At 49.1% G+C, this 16,039-nt stretch overlaps 1 protein-coding gene and 1 pseudogene across 1 annotated transcript in view; both read left to right on the top strand.

Moving 5' to 3' along the window:
* The window catches only part of LOC138786863 (zinc finger protein 665-like), a 171,550-nt gene that overhangs the window by 13,336 nt on the left and 142,175 nt on the right, over positions 1-16,039 (top strand). The gene's annotated exons all lie outside the window — the stretch shown is intronic.
* On the top strand, positions 5,169-7,830 carry LOC138786720 (oocyte zinc finger protein XlCOF7.1-like; annotated as a pseudogene).

The raw sequence follows: 16,039 nt of genomic DNA on the forward strand, positions 1-16,039 counted from the left end.
TAATAAGCCCCCCTGTGCTCCTTCAGCCATAGTAATAAGCCCCCCTGTGCTCTCCCACCCATTGTAATAAGCCTCCCTTTGCTCCCCCCATAGTAATAAGCCCCCTGTGTACCCCCACCCATAGTAATAAGCCCCCCTGTGCCCCCCACCCATAGTAATAAGCCCCTCTGTGCTCCCCCACCCATAGTAAAAAGCTCCCTCTGTGCTCCCTCCATAGTAATAAGACCCCTGTGCTCCCCCACCCATAGTAATATTCCCCCCTGTGCCCCCCCATAGTAATAAGTCCTCCTGTGCTCCCCCACCCATAGTAATAATCCCCCCTGTGTTTCCCCCATAGTAATAAGCCCATCTGTTCCCACCCACCCATAGTAATAAGCCCCCCTGTGCCCAACCACCCATAGTAATAAGCCCCCCTTTGTTCCCCAACCCATAGTAGTAAGCCCCCCTTTGCTCCCCCCATAGTAATAAGCCGCCCTGTGCTCTCCCACCAATAGTAATGAGCCCCCCTGTGCCCCCCACATATAGTATTAATCCCCCCTGTGCTTCCCCCCATAGTAATAAGCCCCCCTCTGCCCCCACATCCATAGTAATAAGCCCCCCTGTGCTCCCCCACCCATAGTTATAAGCTCCCCTTTGCTCCCCCCATAGTAATAAGCCCCCCTGTGCTCCCCCACCCATAGTAATAAGCCCCCCTGTGCCCCCACCCATAGTAAAAATCCCCCCTGTGCTTCCCCCCATAGTAATAAGCCCCCCTGTGCTCCCCCAGCCATAGTAATAAGCCCCCCTGTGCTCCACCACCCATAGTAATAAGCTCCCTCTGTGCTCCCCCCATAGTAATAAGACCCCTGTGCTCCCCCACCCATAGTAATAAGCCCCCCTGTGCACCCCCATAGTAATAAGCCCCCCTGTGCTCCCCCACCCATAGTAATAAGCCCCCCCTGTGCTCCCCACCCATAGTAATAAGCCCCCCTTTGCTCCCCGCATAGTAATAAGCCCCCTGTGCTCCCCCACCCATAGTAATAAACCCCCCTGATCTTCCCCCTTTGTAATAAGCCCGCTTGTGCCCCACCCAAAGTAATAATCCCCCCTGTGCTCCCCCACCCATAGTAATAAGCCCCCTGTGCTCCCCACCCATAGTAATAAGCCCCCCTTTGCTCCCCGCATAGTAATAAGCCCCCTGTGCTCCCCCACCCATATAATAAACCCCCCTGATCTTCCCCCTTTGTAATAAGCCCGCTTGTGCCCCACCCAAAGTAATAATTCCCCCTGTGCTCCCCCACCCATAGTAATAAGCCCCCCTGTGCTCCCCACCCATAGTAATAAGCCCCCCTTTGCTCCCCGCATAGTAATAAGCCCCCTGTGCTCCCCCACCCATATAATAAACCCCCCTGATCTTCCCCCTTTGTAATAAGCCCGCTTGTGCCCCACCCAAAGTAATAATCCCCCCTGTGCTCCCCCACCCATAGTAATAAGCCCCCCTGTGCTCCCCCACCCATAGTAATAAGCCCCCCTGTGCTCCCCCACCCATAGTAATAAGCCCCCCTTTGCTCCCCGCATAGTAATAAGCCCCCTGTGCTCCCCCACCCATAGTAATAAACCCCCCTGATCTTTCCCCTTTGTAATAAGCCCGCTTGTGCCCCACCCATAGTAATAAGCCCCCTTTGCTCCCCCACCCACATTAATAAGCCCCCCTGTGCTTCCCCATAGTAATAAGCACCCCTGTACTCTTCCCCCATTATAATTATCCCCCCTGTGCTCCCACATAGTAATAAGCCCCCTGTGCTACTACACCATAGTAATATGCCCCCCAGTGCCCCCCACCCATAGTAATAAACCCCCCTGTGTTCCCCCACCCATAGTAATAAGCCCCCCTGTGATCCCTCACCCATAGTATTAAACCCCCCTGTGTTCCCCCACCCTTAGTAATAAGTCCCCCTGTGCTCCCCCATAGTAATAAGCCCCCCTGTGCTCCCCCACCCATAGTAATAAGCCCCCCTGTGCCCCCACCCATATTAAAAATCCCCCCTGTGCTTCCCCCCATAGTAATAAGCCCCCCTGTGCTCCCCCAGCCATAGTAATAAGCCCCCCTGTGCTCCACCACCCATAGTAATAAGCTCCCTCTGTGCTCCCCCCATAGTAATAAGACCCCTGTGCTCCCCCACCCATAGTAATAAGCCCCCCTGTGCACCCCCATAGTAATAAGCCCCCCTGTGCTCCCCCACCCATAGTAATAAGCCCCCCTGTGCTCCCCCACCCATAGTAATAAGCCCCCCTGATCTTCCCCCTTTGTAATAAGCCCGCTTGTGCCCCACCCATAGTAATAATCCCCCCTGTGCTCCCCCACCCATAGTAATAAGCCCCCTTTGCTCCCCCACCCACATTAATAAGCCCCCCTGTGCTTCCCCATAGTAATAAGCACCCCTGTTCTATTCCCCCATTATAATAATCCCCCCTGTGCTCCCACATAGTAATAAGCCCCCTGTGCTACTACACCATAGTAATATGCCCCCCCTGTGCCCACCACCCATAGTAATAAGCCCCCCTGTGTTCCCCCACCCATAGTAATAAGCCCCCCTGTGATCCCTCACCCATAGTATTAAACCCCCCTGTGCTCCCCCACCCATAGTAATAAGCCCCCCTGTGATCCCTCACCCATAGTATTAAACCCCCCTGTGCTCCCCCACCCTTAGTAATAAGTCCCCCTGTGCTCCCCCAAAGTAATAAGCCCCCCTGTGCTCCCCCACCCATAGTAATAACCCCCCTGTGCTCCCCCCCATAGTAATAACCCCCCCTGTTCTCCCCCAGCCATAGTAATAAGCCCCCCTGTGCTCCCCCACCCATACTTATAAGCCCCCCTGTGCTCACCCCATAGTAATAAGCACCCATTTGCTCCACCACCCATAGTAATAAGCCCCCCTGTGATCCCCCACCCATAGTATTAAACCCCTCTGTGCTCCCCCACCCATAGTAATAAGCCCCCCTGTGCTCCCCCTATAGTAATAAGCCCCCCTGTGCTCCCCCCCCATAGTAAGTAATAAGCCCCCCTGTGCTCCCCCCCCCATAGTAATAATCCCCCCATGCTTTGCCCACACACACAAAAAAAACCTTTATACTCACCTTGTTACAGCATACAGCGGGTCCTTCTCTCCTCTTCTCCAGTCTGTGAGGAACAGGCTGCCGCCACCCCCGCACACATCTTCTCTCTTCAGCAGCAGTGATATGACGTGATTGCACAGAGGCAGATGATGGGGCGAGCGGGCGGTCCCGCCCGCCTCTAGAAACGACCTTGGAGTCACTGCAAGCACCGACAACAAGAAGGATAAATAAGAAAGTTCTAGTAGTCAGCATAGAGCTGTGTCGTATAGCTTCTTCCTCCTCTGGGGATTGGGCATGGAAAATGGAGGACAACACACTGGACTGGATCCCCAGCTTTGTGACACTGCAATGTTCTCTAAGTCTCATTGTTCTCCAAGGCCTGAGGGGGGCGTCACCCGACATATCTAACTCCGCCCCTCTGGGCGGAGCTTCACCCATCCCCCTCAGCCATCAAGGGATCACACCTAAAAATATCAAAAAAGTCACTTCCCCAGGTGTCCGGGTGACGGTACGAGCCCCGGGCCTGCTTCATAATTCCTATCTCCTATCCGCTCTGATTCCTGGCGTATCACACATTATATTCCGAGTCTGAGATCCCCCTTATGTGATGGCGCGGACAGGTAGACCGACCATGTTTCTGCTCCCTGCGATGTCCCCGTCACACCCAACGCTAGGACTATCACTATTACACCTATTACACGCTATTGCGCAATCTGCTGTAGATTATTTTGATGTCAGACCTAAAGACACAGCAGCCGATTATCTCTCCGTGTAATAGAGCCCTTAGAGGGGATCTCCACAATGTAACCCCTTCAGCAGCGCCGTGTAATAGAACCCTTAGAGGGGATCTCCACAATGTAACCCCTTCAGCAGCTCCGTGTAATAGAGCCCTTAGAGGGGATCTCCACAGTGTAACCCCTTCAGCAGCTCCGTGTAATAGAACCCTTAGAGGGGATCTCCACAGTGTAACCCCTTCAGCAGCTCCGTGTAATAGAACCCTTAGAGGGGATCTCCACAATGTAACCCCTTCAGCAGCGCCGTGTAATAGAACCCTTAGAGGGGATCTCCACAATGTAACCCCTTCATCAGCTCCGTGTAATAGAACCCTTAGAGGGGATCTCCACAATGTAACCCCTTCAGCAGCTCCGTGTAATAGAACCCTTAGAGGGGATCTCCACAATGTAACCCCTTCAGCAGCTCCGTGTAATAGAACCCTTAGAGGGGATCTCCACAATGTAACCCCTTCAGCAGCTCCGTGTAATAGAACTCTTAGAGGGGATCTCCACAATGTAACCCCTTCAGCAGCTCCATGTAATAGAACCCTTAGAGGGGATCTCCACAGTGTAACCCCTTCAGCAGCTCCGGGCTTATTGCCCCTTGCAGGAAGCGTTTGGTCTTATCAACCAGCTGCACAGACGGCCGGACTCCACGCTACTCAGCGATCTCAGTAACTGGGATCAGCTCTGGGCCTGCACACACATACTATTACACTTACTATAGGAAGAGTATATGCCGTATCCAGTGTAATATACATATAATAGCACACCACATATACTATCACTGTACATAGTCATGTATACAGACACGGCCGTCCATATCCCTCACACCGCTCTTAGGGCCGTATTACATGGCCGACTCTCACTGTCTCTCTGCTAGATCGGCGATTGCTTACAGAGCCTATTAGATGGATCAGTCGTGTGAGTGGGGCAGAACGGACATTGTTAGTGATGTCCGTGCAGACTTTGCTTTAAAGGGGTAAAATAATAAAGATGATACTTACCTCTCCACGCTCCCCCGTCGTCCTCCTACCTTGTCTCTGGGTCCCCTGCTGATGTCACTGACACTTCTGAACCCGTCTCTGCAGTCACAGCTGCTCAGCCAATCACTGACCACGACGGGACAGCAGTGGATTCAGAGACAAGGCAGGAGGACACCGGGGGAGCGTGGAGAGGTAAGTATCATCTTTATTATTCTCTATACAGCGAGTACCCCTTCCATCAGGCTGATGAGTGTCATGGTGTAAGACCACGTTCAGCCGACAAGGTAACGATTGCCGCTCATTGGCTGATCGCTGTCTTTATTACAGGAGCGATATCCGCCCCAATCACCTGATAATCGCTCGGTGTAATAGGACACTTAGTATTCTTATCTATCCAGGTTTTACAGTCAAGATGAATCAATTATCAATAGAAATGTAACATTATGTTATTAAATAATAATAACCCATCTTTCTTCTTGGCAGCTGAGTGTCCCCGGAGATCAGAGGGACATCAGATATCTCCAGATATTACAGCAGATGGTCAGATCACACAAGATACATATGAAGAACCTTCTATTACCCCAGATATACCCCCAGCCCCTCACAGCAAAGATCTGCCATCTCATCCTTCTATACAAGTCCTGGCTACTGATCCACCAGAGATTAACCACAATAAGGAGAAGAGATTTTCATGTTCAAAATGTGGAAAATGTTTTTCTCACAAATCACATCTCACCGGACATGAAAGGACACATACAGGAGAGAAGCCATTTTCATGTTCAGAATGTAGAAAATGTTTTACTTTAAAATCAACTCTCACCGGACATAAAAGGACTCATACTGGAGAGAATTTATTTACATGTTCAGAATGTGGAAAATGTTTTACTAAAAAATCAGATCTCACCAGACATAAAAGGACTCATACTGGAGAGAATTTATTTACATGTTCAGAATGTGGAAAATGTTTTACTCAGAAATCACTTCTCACTATACATGAAAGAACTCACACAGGAGAGAAGCCATTTTTATGTTCAGAATGTGGAAAATGTTTTGCTTTCAAATCAGCACTCACTGTACATGAAAGAATCCATACAGGAGAGAAGCCATTTTCATGTTCAGAATGTGGAAAATGTTTTGCTTTAAAATCAGTGCTCACTTTACATGAAAGAACTCATACAGGAGAGAAGCCATTTTCATGTTCAGAATGTGGAAAATGTTTTACACGAAAAGAAAACTTTTTAGCTCATCAAAGAATTCACACAGGGGTGAAGCCATTTTCATGTTCAGAATGTGAAAAATGTTTTGTTCTCAAATCAGCGCTCACTGTACATGAAAGAAATCATACTGGAGAGAAGCCATTTTCATGTTCAAAATGTGGAAAATGTTTTACTTTAAATTCACAGCTCACTTTACATGAAAGGACTCATACAGGAGAGAAGCCATTTTCATGTTCAGAATGTGGAAAAGGTTTTGATTTCAAATCTGCGCTCACTGTACATAAAAGAACCCATACGGGAGAGAAGCCATTTTCATGTTCAGAATGTGAAAAATGTTTTGCTCTCAAATCAGCGCTCACTGTACATGAAAGAAATCATACTGGAGAGAAGCCATTTTCATGTTCAAAATGTGGAAAATGTTTTACTTTAAATTCACAGCTCACTTTACATGAAAGGACTCATACAGGAGAGAAGCCATTTTCATGTTCAGAATGTGGAAAAGGTTTTGATTTCAAATCTGCGCTCACTGTACATGAAAGAACTCATACAGGAGAGAAGCCATTTTCATGTTCAGAATGTAGAAAATGTTTTACTCTAAAATCACATCTCACCGGACATGAACGGACTCATACAAGGGAGAAGTTATTTTCATGTTCAGAATGTGGAAAATGTTTTACTTTAAAATCAAATCTCACCAGACATAAAAGGACTCATACTGGAGAGAATTTATTTACATGTTCAGAATGTGGAAAATGTTTTACTCGAAAATCAAATCTCACCGGACATGAAAGGACTCATACAGGAGAGAAGCCATTTTCATGTTCAGAATGTGGAAAATGTTTTACTGAGAAAACAATGCTCACTATACATGAAAGAACTCATACGGGAGAGAAGCCATTTTCATGTTCAGAATGTGGAAAATGCTTTGCTGTCAAAACAGCGCTCACTGTACATGAAAGAACCCATACAAGAGAGAAGCCATTTTCATGTTCAGAATGTGGAAAATGTTTTACTTTAAAATCAAATCTCACCAGACATAAAAGGACTCATACAGGAGAGAAGCCATTTTCATGTTCAGAATGTAGAAAATGTTTTGCTTTCAAATCAGCGCTCACTAGACATGAAAGAACTCATACAGGAGAGAAGCCATTTTCATGTTCAGAATGTTAAAAATGTTTTACACGGAAATCTAATCTTATTACTCATAAAAAGATTCACTCTGGGGAGAAGCCAATTCATAGCGCTCAATGATCACTCACACATCTGGTATAAAAAAGCAAATATAATCCAGATACCACAGCTATGTATTCCCCATGTGTATAGGAGATCTGGCGGTGATACAGATATCATATACCGCAGCTCCAAACTTGTTACTGATCGTTAATAAAATCTCATGTGGATATATACGGTTATGATGTTGTCGCTGCTCCTCATCAAGATCCAAGACTAGGGGGCGTGGTCTAGGAATGGCGCCGAGTGGTCGCACAGTGTAAGAGCTCCGCTCCTTCTTCCCGGCACCGATCCTATAAGCACCGGCTTAAAGGACAACTCCGGCCCAAACTATTTTTTAATATGTTATTACTTATGGAAAGTTAGACAAATTTCTAATGTACATTAATTATGGGAAATGCACATATAGGGCTATTTCTCTTAATTAAGTAGATCAGGGAGACTTCAGATTCTCTAAAAAAAAAGTGATGTCATGAACCTGGGGTGTAATTACAATGGAGTGTCCAGCAGGGGCGCACTATATATATATAGAAGTCAATAAGTACCATTGACTTCTATATATAGTGCGTCCCTGCTGGACACTCCATTGGAATTACAATGGATGTGTATGTAAATGTAATATACAGTGTTTTTGATTGAATACCTGCAGGTGATGGGAGAGTAGTAGCTGTGTTATATTGCTGAGATCGCCGCTGCTGCTGATGCTCCCGATGCTTCCTGGTGTCCCCGGCCGGCACGTGTGATCGGAGAGCGGCGGCCAGGCGGGGAGTCAGCCGGATCCAGAAAGAAGAAGCAGGAGGGGGGAGCGGAGGGGGATGATGGCTGCAGAGTGATGAGCGGCTCCCCTGCGCAGCATCAGCAGCAGTGGCGGCGATCTCATCGCAATATAACACAGCTACTACTTCCCCATCACCTGCTCATGCTATGAGCAGGTGATGAGAGTAGTATTTGAGTGTAGTCCAGAGCGGCGGCGGCGGTTCGGTGGGCTTACTGTGATCTACTGATTACATTTATGGAAGTTATGGAATAGTACCCTTAGGGTCTGGAATAGAATGTTGTCCAGCTCTTCCGTCTCCCATCGCCCTGGCCCATTAACACCTCTTTTCGACAGCCCTGACTTTCCTCCAGCACTCAGACAGGACAGAGTGCTCGTTTGGGATAGAACTACATCCCCGAGACTGAGCCCCCCCCCCCCCCTTTTCCTCAGGTCAAACCACTTTGCCCACATTTACTCAACTTAAAGACCTCCACCCGGACAGACGCATCCTGTGGCCGGAATACCTACAACTACAATCCTTTCTTACATCCTTCCCACAGTCACAGGTCTTGCATCAGGTCCTCACTGATTTGGAAGCAGTAATAACACACACAGGCCCCCCGCATGGCCTCCTCTCCGAGCTATACACCAATCTTGGCTCTCTTACGTAGGCAGTGGCGGACTAAATGTACCCTGGGCCCCGGGCTGTCCACCCAACCTGGTCAATCCGCCCAAACCGCCCACATTATAATCCACTACCTCCCCCCCCACAAGCTGTCCCCAATAAACACTGCCTCCCCTCCCTGCTGGCCCCAATAAACATAATGTTTGGTCCCTTGCTGCTCCCCCAGTAAGAATTGCCCACCCCACCTCCACTTACCCCAATAAACATATTGCCACTTGTTCACCTGCTGTTGCCCCCAATAAACATATTGCCACCTGGTTTCCTGCTGTTGCCCCCCCCCCCCCCCCCAAGGTCCCAGCTGCACAGAGGTTGTCAGGAGAGGAGGGTGCTAATCCTATAGGAGAGGTCCCAGCAGCACAGAGGATGTCAGGAGAGGAGGGGGTTGATCTTATAGGGGAGGTCACAGCAGCACAGAGGATCTCAGGAGAGGAGGGTGCTGATCTATAGGGGAAGTCCCAGCAGCACAGAGGATGTCAGGAGAGGAGGGTGCTGATCTTATAAGGGGGGGGGGGGTCACAGGGTCACAGCAGCACAGAGGATGTCAGGAGAGGAGGGTGCTGATCTTATAGGGGAGGTCACAGCAGCACAGAGGATGTCAGGAGAGGAGGGTGCTGATCTATAGGAGAGGTCCGAGCAGCACAGAGGATGTCAGCTGGCCCCCTCTTCCCCCCTTATAGATGGTCCCCCTCTTCCCCCTCCCCCCTTATAGATGGTCCACCTCTTCCCTCTCCCCCCCCTTAAAGATGGTCCCCCTCTTCCCTCTCCCCCCTTATAGATGGTCCCACTCTTCCTTCTCCCCCCCCTTATAGATGGTCCCCCTCTTCCCTATCCCCCCCATTATAGATGGTCCCCCTCTTCCCTCTACCCCCTTATAGATGGTCCCACTCTTCCCCCCTTATAGATGGTCCCCCTCTTCCTTCTCCCCCCCTTATATATGGCCCCCCTCTTTCCTAATCCCCCCTTATAGATGGTCCCCCTTTTCCCTCTGCCCCCCTTATAGATGGTCCCCCTCTGCCCCCCCTTATAGATGGTCCCTCTCTTCCCCCCTTATAGATGGTCCCCCTCTGCCCCCCCTTATAGATGGTCCCCCTTTGCCCCCCCTTATAGATGGTCCCCCTCTTCCCCCCTTATAGATGGCCCCCCTCTGCCCCCCCTTATAGATGGTCCCCCTCTTCCCCCCTTATAGATGGTCCCCCTCTTCCTCCCCCCCTTATAGATGGCCCCCCTCTGCCCCCCCTTATAGATGGTCCCCCTCTTCCCCCCTTATAGATGGTCCCCCTCTTCCTCCCCCCCTTATAGATGGTCCCCCTCTTCCCCCTTATAGATGTTCCCCCTCTTCCTTCTCCCCCCCTTATAGATGGTCCCCCTCTTCCCCCCTTATAGATGGTCCCCCTCTTCCTTCTCCCCCCTTATAGATGGTCCCCCTCTTCCTTCTCCCCCCTTATAGATGGTCCCCCTCTTCCTTCCCCCCCCTTATAGATGGTCCCCCTCTTCCTTCTCCCCCCCCTTATAGATGGTCCCCCTCTTCCCCCCCCCTTATAGATGGTCCCCCTCTCCCCCCTCCCTTATAGATGGTCCCCCTCTCCCCCCTCCCTTATAGATGGTCCCCCTCTTCCTCCCCTTATAGATGGTCCCCCTCTTCCTCCCCTTATAGATGGTCCCCCTCTTCCCCCCTTATAGATGGTCCCCCTCTTCCCCCCTTATAGATGGTCCCCCTCTTCCCCCTTATAGATGTTCCCCCCTCTTCCTTCTCCCCCCCTTATAGATGGTCCCCCTCTTCCCCCCTTATAGATGGTCCCCCTCTTCCTTCCTTCTCCCCCCTTATAGATGGTCCCCCTCTTCCTTCTCCCCCCTTATAGATGGTCCCCCTCTTCCTTCTCCCCCCTTATAGATGGTCCCCCTCTTCCTTCTCCCCCCCCTTATAGATGGTCCCCCTCTTCCCCCCCCCTTATAGATGGTCCCCCCTCTCCCCCCTCCCTTATAGATGGTCCCCCTCTCCCCCTCCCTTATAGATGGTCCCCCTCTTCCCCCCCCCTTATAGATGGTCCCCCTCTCCCCCCTCCCTTATAGATGGTCCCCCTCTCCCCCCTCCCTTATAGATGGTCCCCCTCTTCCTCCCCTTATAGATGGTCCCCCTCTTCCTCCCCTTATAGATGGTCCCCCTCTTCCCCCCTTATAGATGGTCCCCCTCTTCTCCCCTTATAGATGGTCCCCCTCTTCCTTCTCCCCCCCCCCTTATAAATGGTCCCCATCTTCCTTCTCCCCCCCCCCCTTATAGATGGCCCCCCTCTGCCCCCCCTTATAGATGGTCCCCCTCTTCCCCCCTTATAGATGGCCCCCCTCTGCCCCCCCTTATAGATGGTCCCCCTCTTCCCCCCTTATAGATGGTCCCCCTCTTCCCCCCTTATAGATGGTCCCCCTCTTCCTTCTCCCCCCCCTATAGATGGTCCCCCTCTTCCTTCCCCCCCCTTATAGATGGTCCCCCTCTTCCTTCTCCCCCCCTTATAGATGGTCCCCCTCTTCCCCCCCTTATAGATGGTCCCCCTCTTCCTTCTCCCCCCCTTATAGATGGTCCCCCTCTTCCTTCTCCCCCCCCCCCCTTATAGATGGTCCCCCTCTTCCTTCTCCCCCCCCCCTTATAGATGGTCCCCCTCTTCCTTCTCCCCCCCCTTATAGATGGTCCCCCTCTTCCCCCCTTATAGATGGTCCCCCTCTTCCCCCCTTATAGATGGTCCCCCTCTTCCTCCCCCCTTATAGATGGTCCCCCTCTTCCCCCTTATAGATGGTCCCCCCTCTTCCTTCTCCCCCCCTTATAGATGGTCCCCCTCTTCCTTCCCCCCCCCTTATAGATGGTCCCCCTCTTCCTTCTCCCCCCCCCTTATAGACGGTCCCCCTCTTCCTTCCCCCCCCTTATAGATGGTCCCCCTCTTCCTCCCCCCCCCCATTATAGATGGTCCCCCTCTTCCTTCTCCCCCCCCCCCTTATAGACGGTCCCCCTCTTCCTTCTCCCCCCCCCCCCCCTTATAGATGGTCCCCCTCTTCCTTCTCCCCCCCCCCCCCTTATAGATGGTCCCCCTCTTCCCCCCCCGTGCAGATAACACACACACACAAAAAAAAACACACAACACAACTCACCTGCCATCCGTTCCCCCGTCGAGCCTCTCGCCTCCGGGTCTGTTCCCGGCTGATGTGCGCTGATGAAGTCACAGCCACAGGCGCACGGGGAGCTCTCTGATGCGCACACTGCGGGGGATAGGACGGGACACCCCCGGCAGCCGCGGGACAGTACAAGAGAGTCAGTGGTGGATTAAAATGTGGGCGGCGTGGCATGGCATGGTGTTATCAATCAGTCAGTAATGGCCTTGTTTCGCTTGCTTGTTGACTGTTCATGCAGTGGCCATTAATACAACAGAAATGCGTTGGCAGACAACAATGGAGACACTTATACTTATTGTTTATTGTTATAATGGTCATGTCTGTAGTTCTTTGACCACAATTGTGGCTTTATGTTATTTCTTTGTGGCCTGTATATTGTATTTGTTCACAATGACTTTCATGGAAGCTTGTTTTGTTTTCCATCTTGTTCTGTTTTTCATATACCTTTCCTGTTAAAAAGAAAATCTCTTTTCAATAAAAAAAAACATTTAATGAAAAAAAAGACCCAAGACTAGTGCTGAGCGATCATGGCAGACTGTTTGGGTTCAACAATGTTTGTAGTCACCGGCCTCTTCTCTACTACAGATGTCAGGTAACTGGTCAGTAGTCACCGGCCTCTTCTCTACTACAGATGTCAGGTAACTGGTCAGTAGTCACCGGCCTCTTCTCTACTACAGATGTCAGGTAACTGGTCTGTAGTCACCGCCCTCTTCTCTACTACAGATGTCAGGTAACTGGTCTGTAGTCACCGGCCTCTTCTCTACTACAGATGTCAGGTAACTGGTCTGTAGTCACCGGCCTCTTCTCTACTACAGATGTCAGGTAACTGGTCTGTAGTCACCGGCCTCTTCTCTACTACAGCTGTCAGGTAACTGGTCTGTAGTCACCGGCCTCTTCTCTACTACAGATGTCAGGTAACTGGTCTGTAGTCACCGGCCTCTTCTCTACTACAGCTGTCAGGTAACTGGTCTGTAGTCACCGTTCTCTTTTCTACTACAGATGTCAGGTAACTGGTCTGTAGTCACTTGCTTCTTCTCTATTACAGATGTCAGGTAACTGGTCTGTACTCACCGGCCTCTTCTCTACTACAGATGTCAAGTAACTGGTCTGTAGTCACCAGCCTCTTCTCTACTACAGATGTCAGGTTACCATCAATTAAGGTTTTTCCCCATTACTTATGAGGCCCTTCTACTGTTTGGAGCACTATGGGTGGGACGTCTGTATAAAGGTAAGGGGATGCTGGATAAATGCGGAGTCCGAGATGAGAGGAGAAAAAAAGGAAAGTGAATGGTTCTGATCAGAGGAGACGTCACTTGATGTAACTGCACTGTAATTACCCCCTTGCTGTGGTGACTGTGTGAGGGTAATTCTGGTCCATGTGTAGTGGTTTTTATTTAGTAACAGTATGGAGGTATTATTCCATCATTACACAGGGGTTATATAGTATGTGCACAGGGTGTGGCGGTATCACCTGGCAATGTACGGTCTTATTATTGGTAATATTGGCGGTGGTATACTCAGGTATATGTAGTAACAGTATGGGGATGATATTTAGTCACTGTGTGCTGGTAATATGTGCTCATGGTGTGGCGGTATTATTAATACAGTGGTACCTTGGTTTAAGAGTAACTTGGAATAAGAGAGTTTTGCAAGAAGATCTCACAGTTTTTCAAAATTGTGACTTTGTGTAAGAGCATTGCTTTGGTGTAAGAGCTCCCTGTACTGGGTGGGAGGGGGAGTGGGGGAGGGGCATGGTCTGCATAGTGGGGTCTACAGCACTGTACTCTGACCCAGGAAGTCTCCCTCACCTTCCAAATCATAGCAGATCCATTTCAGGCTGGGGCTCACATCAGGGGACAGGACTGTGGAGGTAATCTCCCCATAGCTGTAACCCCTCTCTCATGTATGTATGTTTTACATGTTATTCACAATAATAAATCATATTTTGGGTGTGGAACCAATTGTCTACATTTACATTACACATATACAGCTCAGCTACATGTACATTACACATATACAGCTCAGCTACATGTACATTACACACATACAGCTCAGCTACATGTACATTACACACATACAGCTCAGCTACATGTACATTACACACATATACAGCTCAGCTACATGTACATTACACACATACACAGCTCAGCTACATGTACATTACACACATACAGCTCAGCTACATGTACATTACACACATACAGCTCAGCTACATGTACATTACACATATACAGCTCAGCTACATGTACATTACACATATACAGCTCAGCTACATGTACATTACACACATATACAGCTCAGCTACATGTACATTACACATATACAGCTCAGCTACATGTACATTACACACATATACAGCTCAGCTACATGTACATTACACACACATACAGCTCAGCTACATGTACATTACACATATACAGCTCAGCTACATGTACATTACACACATACAGCTCAGCTACATGTACATTACACACATACAGCTCAGCTACATGTACATTACACACATATACAGCTCAGCTACATGTACATTACACACATATACAGCTCAGCTACATGTACATTACACACATACAGCTCAGCTACATGTACATTACACATATACAGCTCAGCTACATGTACATTACACACATACAGCTCAGCTACATGTACATTACACATATACAGCTGAGCTGTATATGTGTAATGTACATGTAGCTGAGCTGTATGTGTGTAATGTACATGTAGCTGAGCTGTATGTGTGTAATGTACATGTAGCTGAGCTGTATATGTGTAATGTACATGTAGCTGAGCTGTATGTGTGTAATGTACATGTAGCTGAGCTGTATATGTGTAATGTACATGTAGCTGAGCTGTATGTGTGTAATGTACATGTAGCTGAGCTGTATGTGTGTAATGTACATGTAGCTGAGCTGTATGTATAGGAGTGGCTAGGAAAGGTGTGAGTACGTGTAAGGTGGTGTGTGACTGATATAAGGGAGCACTACTCTGTGGCTTAGATAATACACCAATATCATAGACCTGATAGCACCAGACGGCCTGTCCGAGCTGTTCCCTCCGCCCCCTGGATTTTGTGTGTATTCATATTGGAGTCAGATTGTGGTGGATCCTTGCATTAGTGAGGGATAAGCACTTTTTGGCGTGACCTTGGGTTAGTTCCTTTGCGAGTCTTGAGCGTGACCAAGTAAGGTGCGCCAAGCCGGAGGAAAGGTGAAAGTTGGTTGACTGGTGTGACAGAAGTGGATCTGGTATGTGAAGGGCCAAGTGTTCATTCATTATCCAATGAGAATAGCAGAACTGTTTGCTCATCCATAAGTAACCAAGGGATGAACTACACCCATCTCAGTAAGGGCCTGATGCACTGTCCACAGCAGGAAAATGGGGATTCCCATAGAAAACCTCTCCTGCTCTGGACAGTTCCTGTGTCGGCCAGAGATGTCAGCCGAGAGTACTGTGTCCGACTGAAAATAAAACACTTCCTGCAGGACATGCAGAAGCTGATAAGTATAGGAAGACTTGTGAGTTTTTAAATAGAAGTAAATGACAAATCTATATAACTTTCTAACACCAATTGATGTGAGAGAACGAGATTTTCGCTGGAAAACCATTTTAAGGCCATTTTCTTGCATTTTATTTTTACTAACCAATGGCCGTTGTTGCAGGATTGCAACAACGGACGCTATTTAGTAAAAAAGCAGTTAACATCGTTTTCTATGGAATCTCGGGCTGAGTGTATATACTCTGTATACACTCTGGCCGGGATTCCATGTGGCCACACGAAATTGACAGTGCAGACAATGTAAAGTGCGGCTCTGGCCATACTTTACATTGTCTACTATGGTAAATTGGAGAGCGAGCACACCCGAATGTAATATATATACTGTACACCAAAATGTGCCGGCATTCAGATTCAAAAGAAATGAAGTTCATCCAGCCCATACTGCAGTATCGGCGGGGGTGTACTTCACAGACAATGGCCCTGTTACAGAACGGCTGCAGTCTTACAGCATGTGAACATGGCCTAAATGTGATTGTAATGAAATGTGTACGTGCTTGGTGTAACGTTCTGCAGATAGCTGCGGGGGAGGAGGCCCCCGCTCTGTCACCAGCTATTATGAAGCTTGTTCTTTTTTACTTTTTGC

Source organism: Dendropsophus ebraccatus, chromosome 3 (genome assembly GCF_027789765.1).
Source record: "Dendropsophus ebraccatus isolate aDenEbr1 chromosome 3, aDenEbr1.pat, whole genome shotgun sequence".
NCBI classification, from domain to species: Eukaryota; Metazoa; Chordata; class Amphibia; order Anura; family Hylidae; genus Dendropsophus; species Dendropsophus ebraccatus.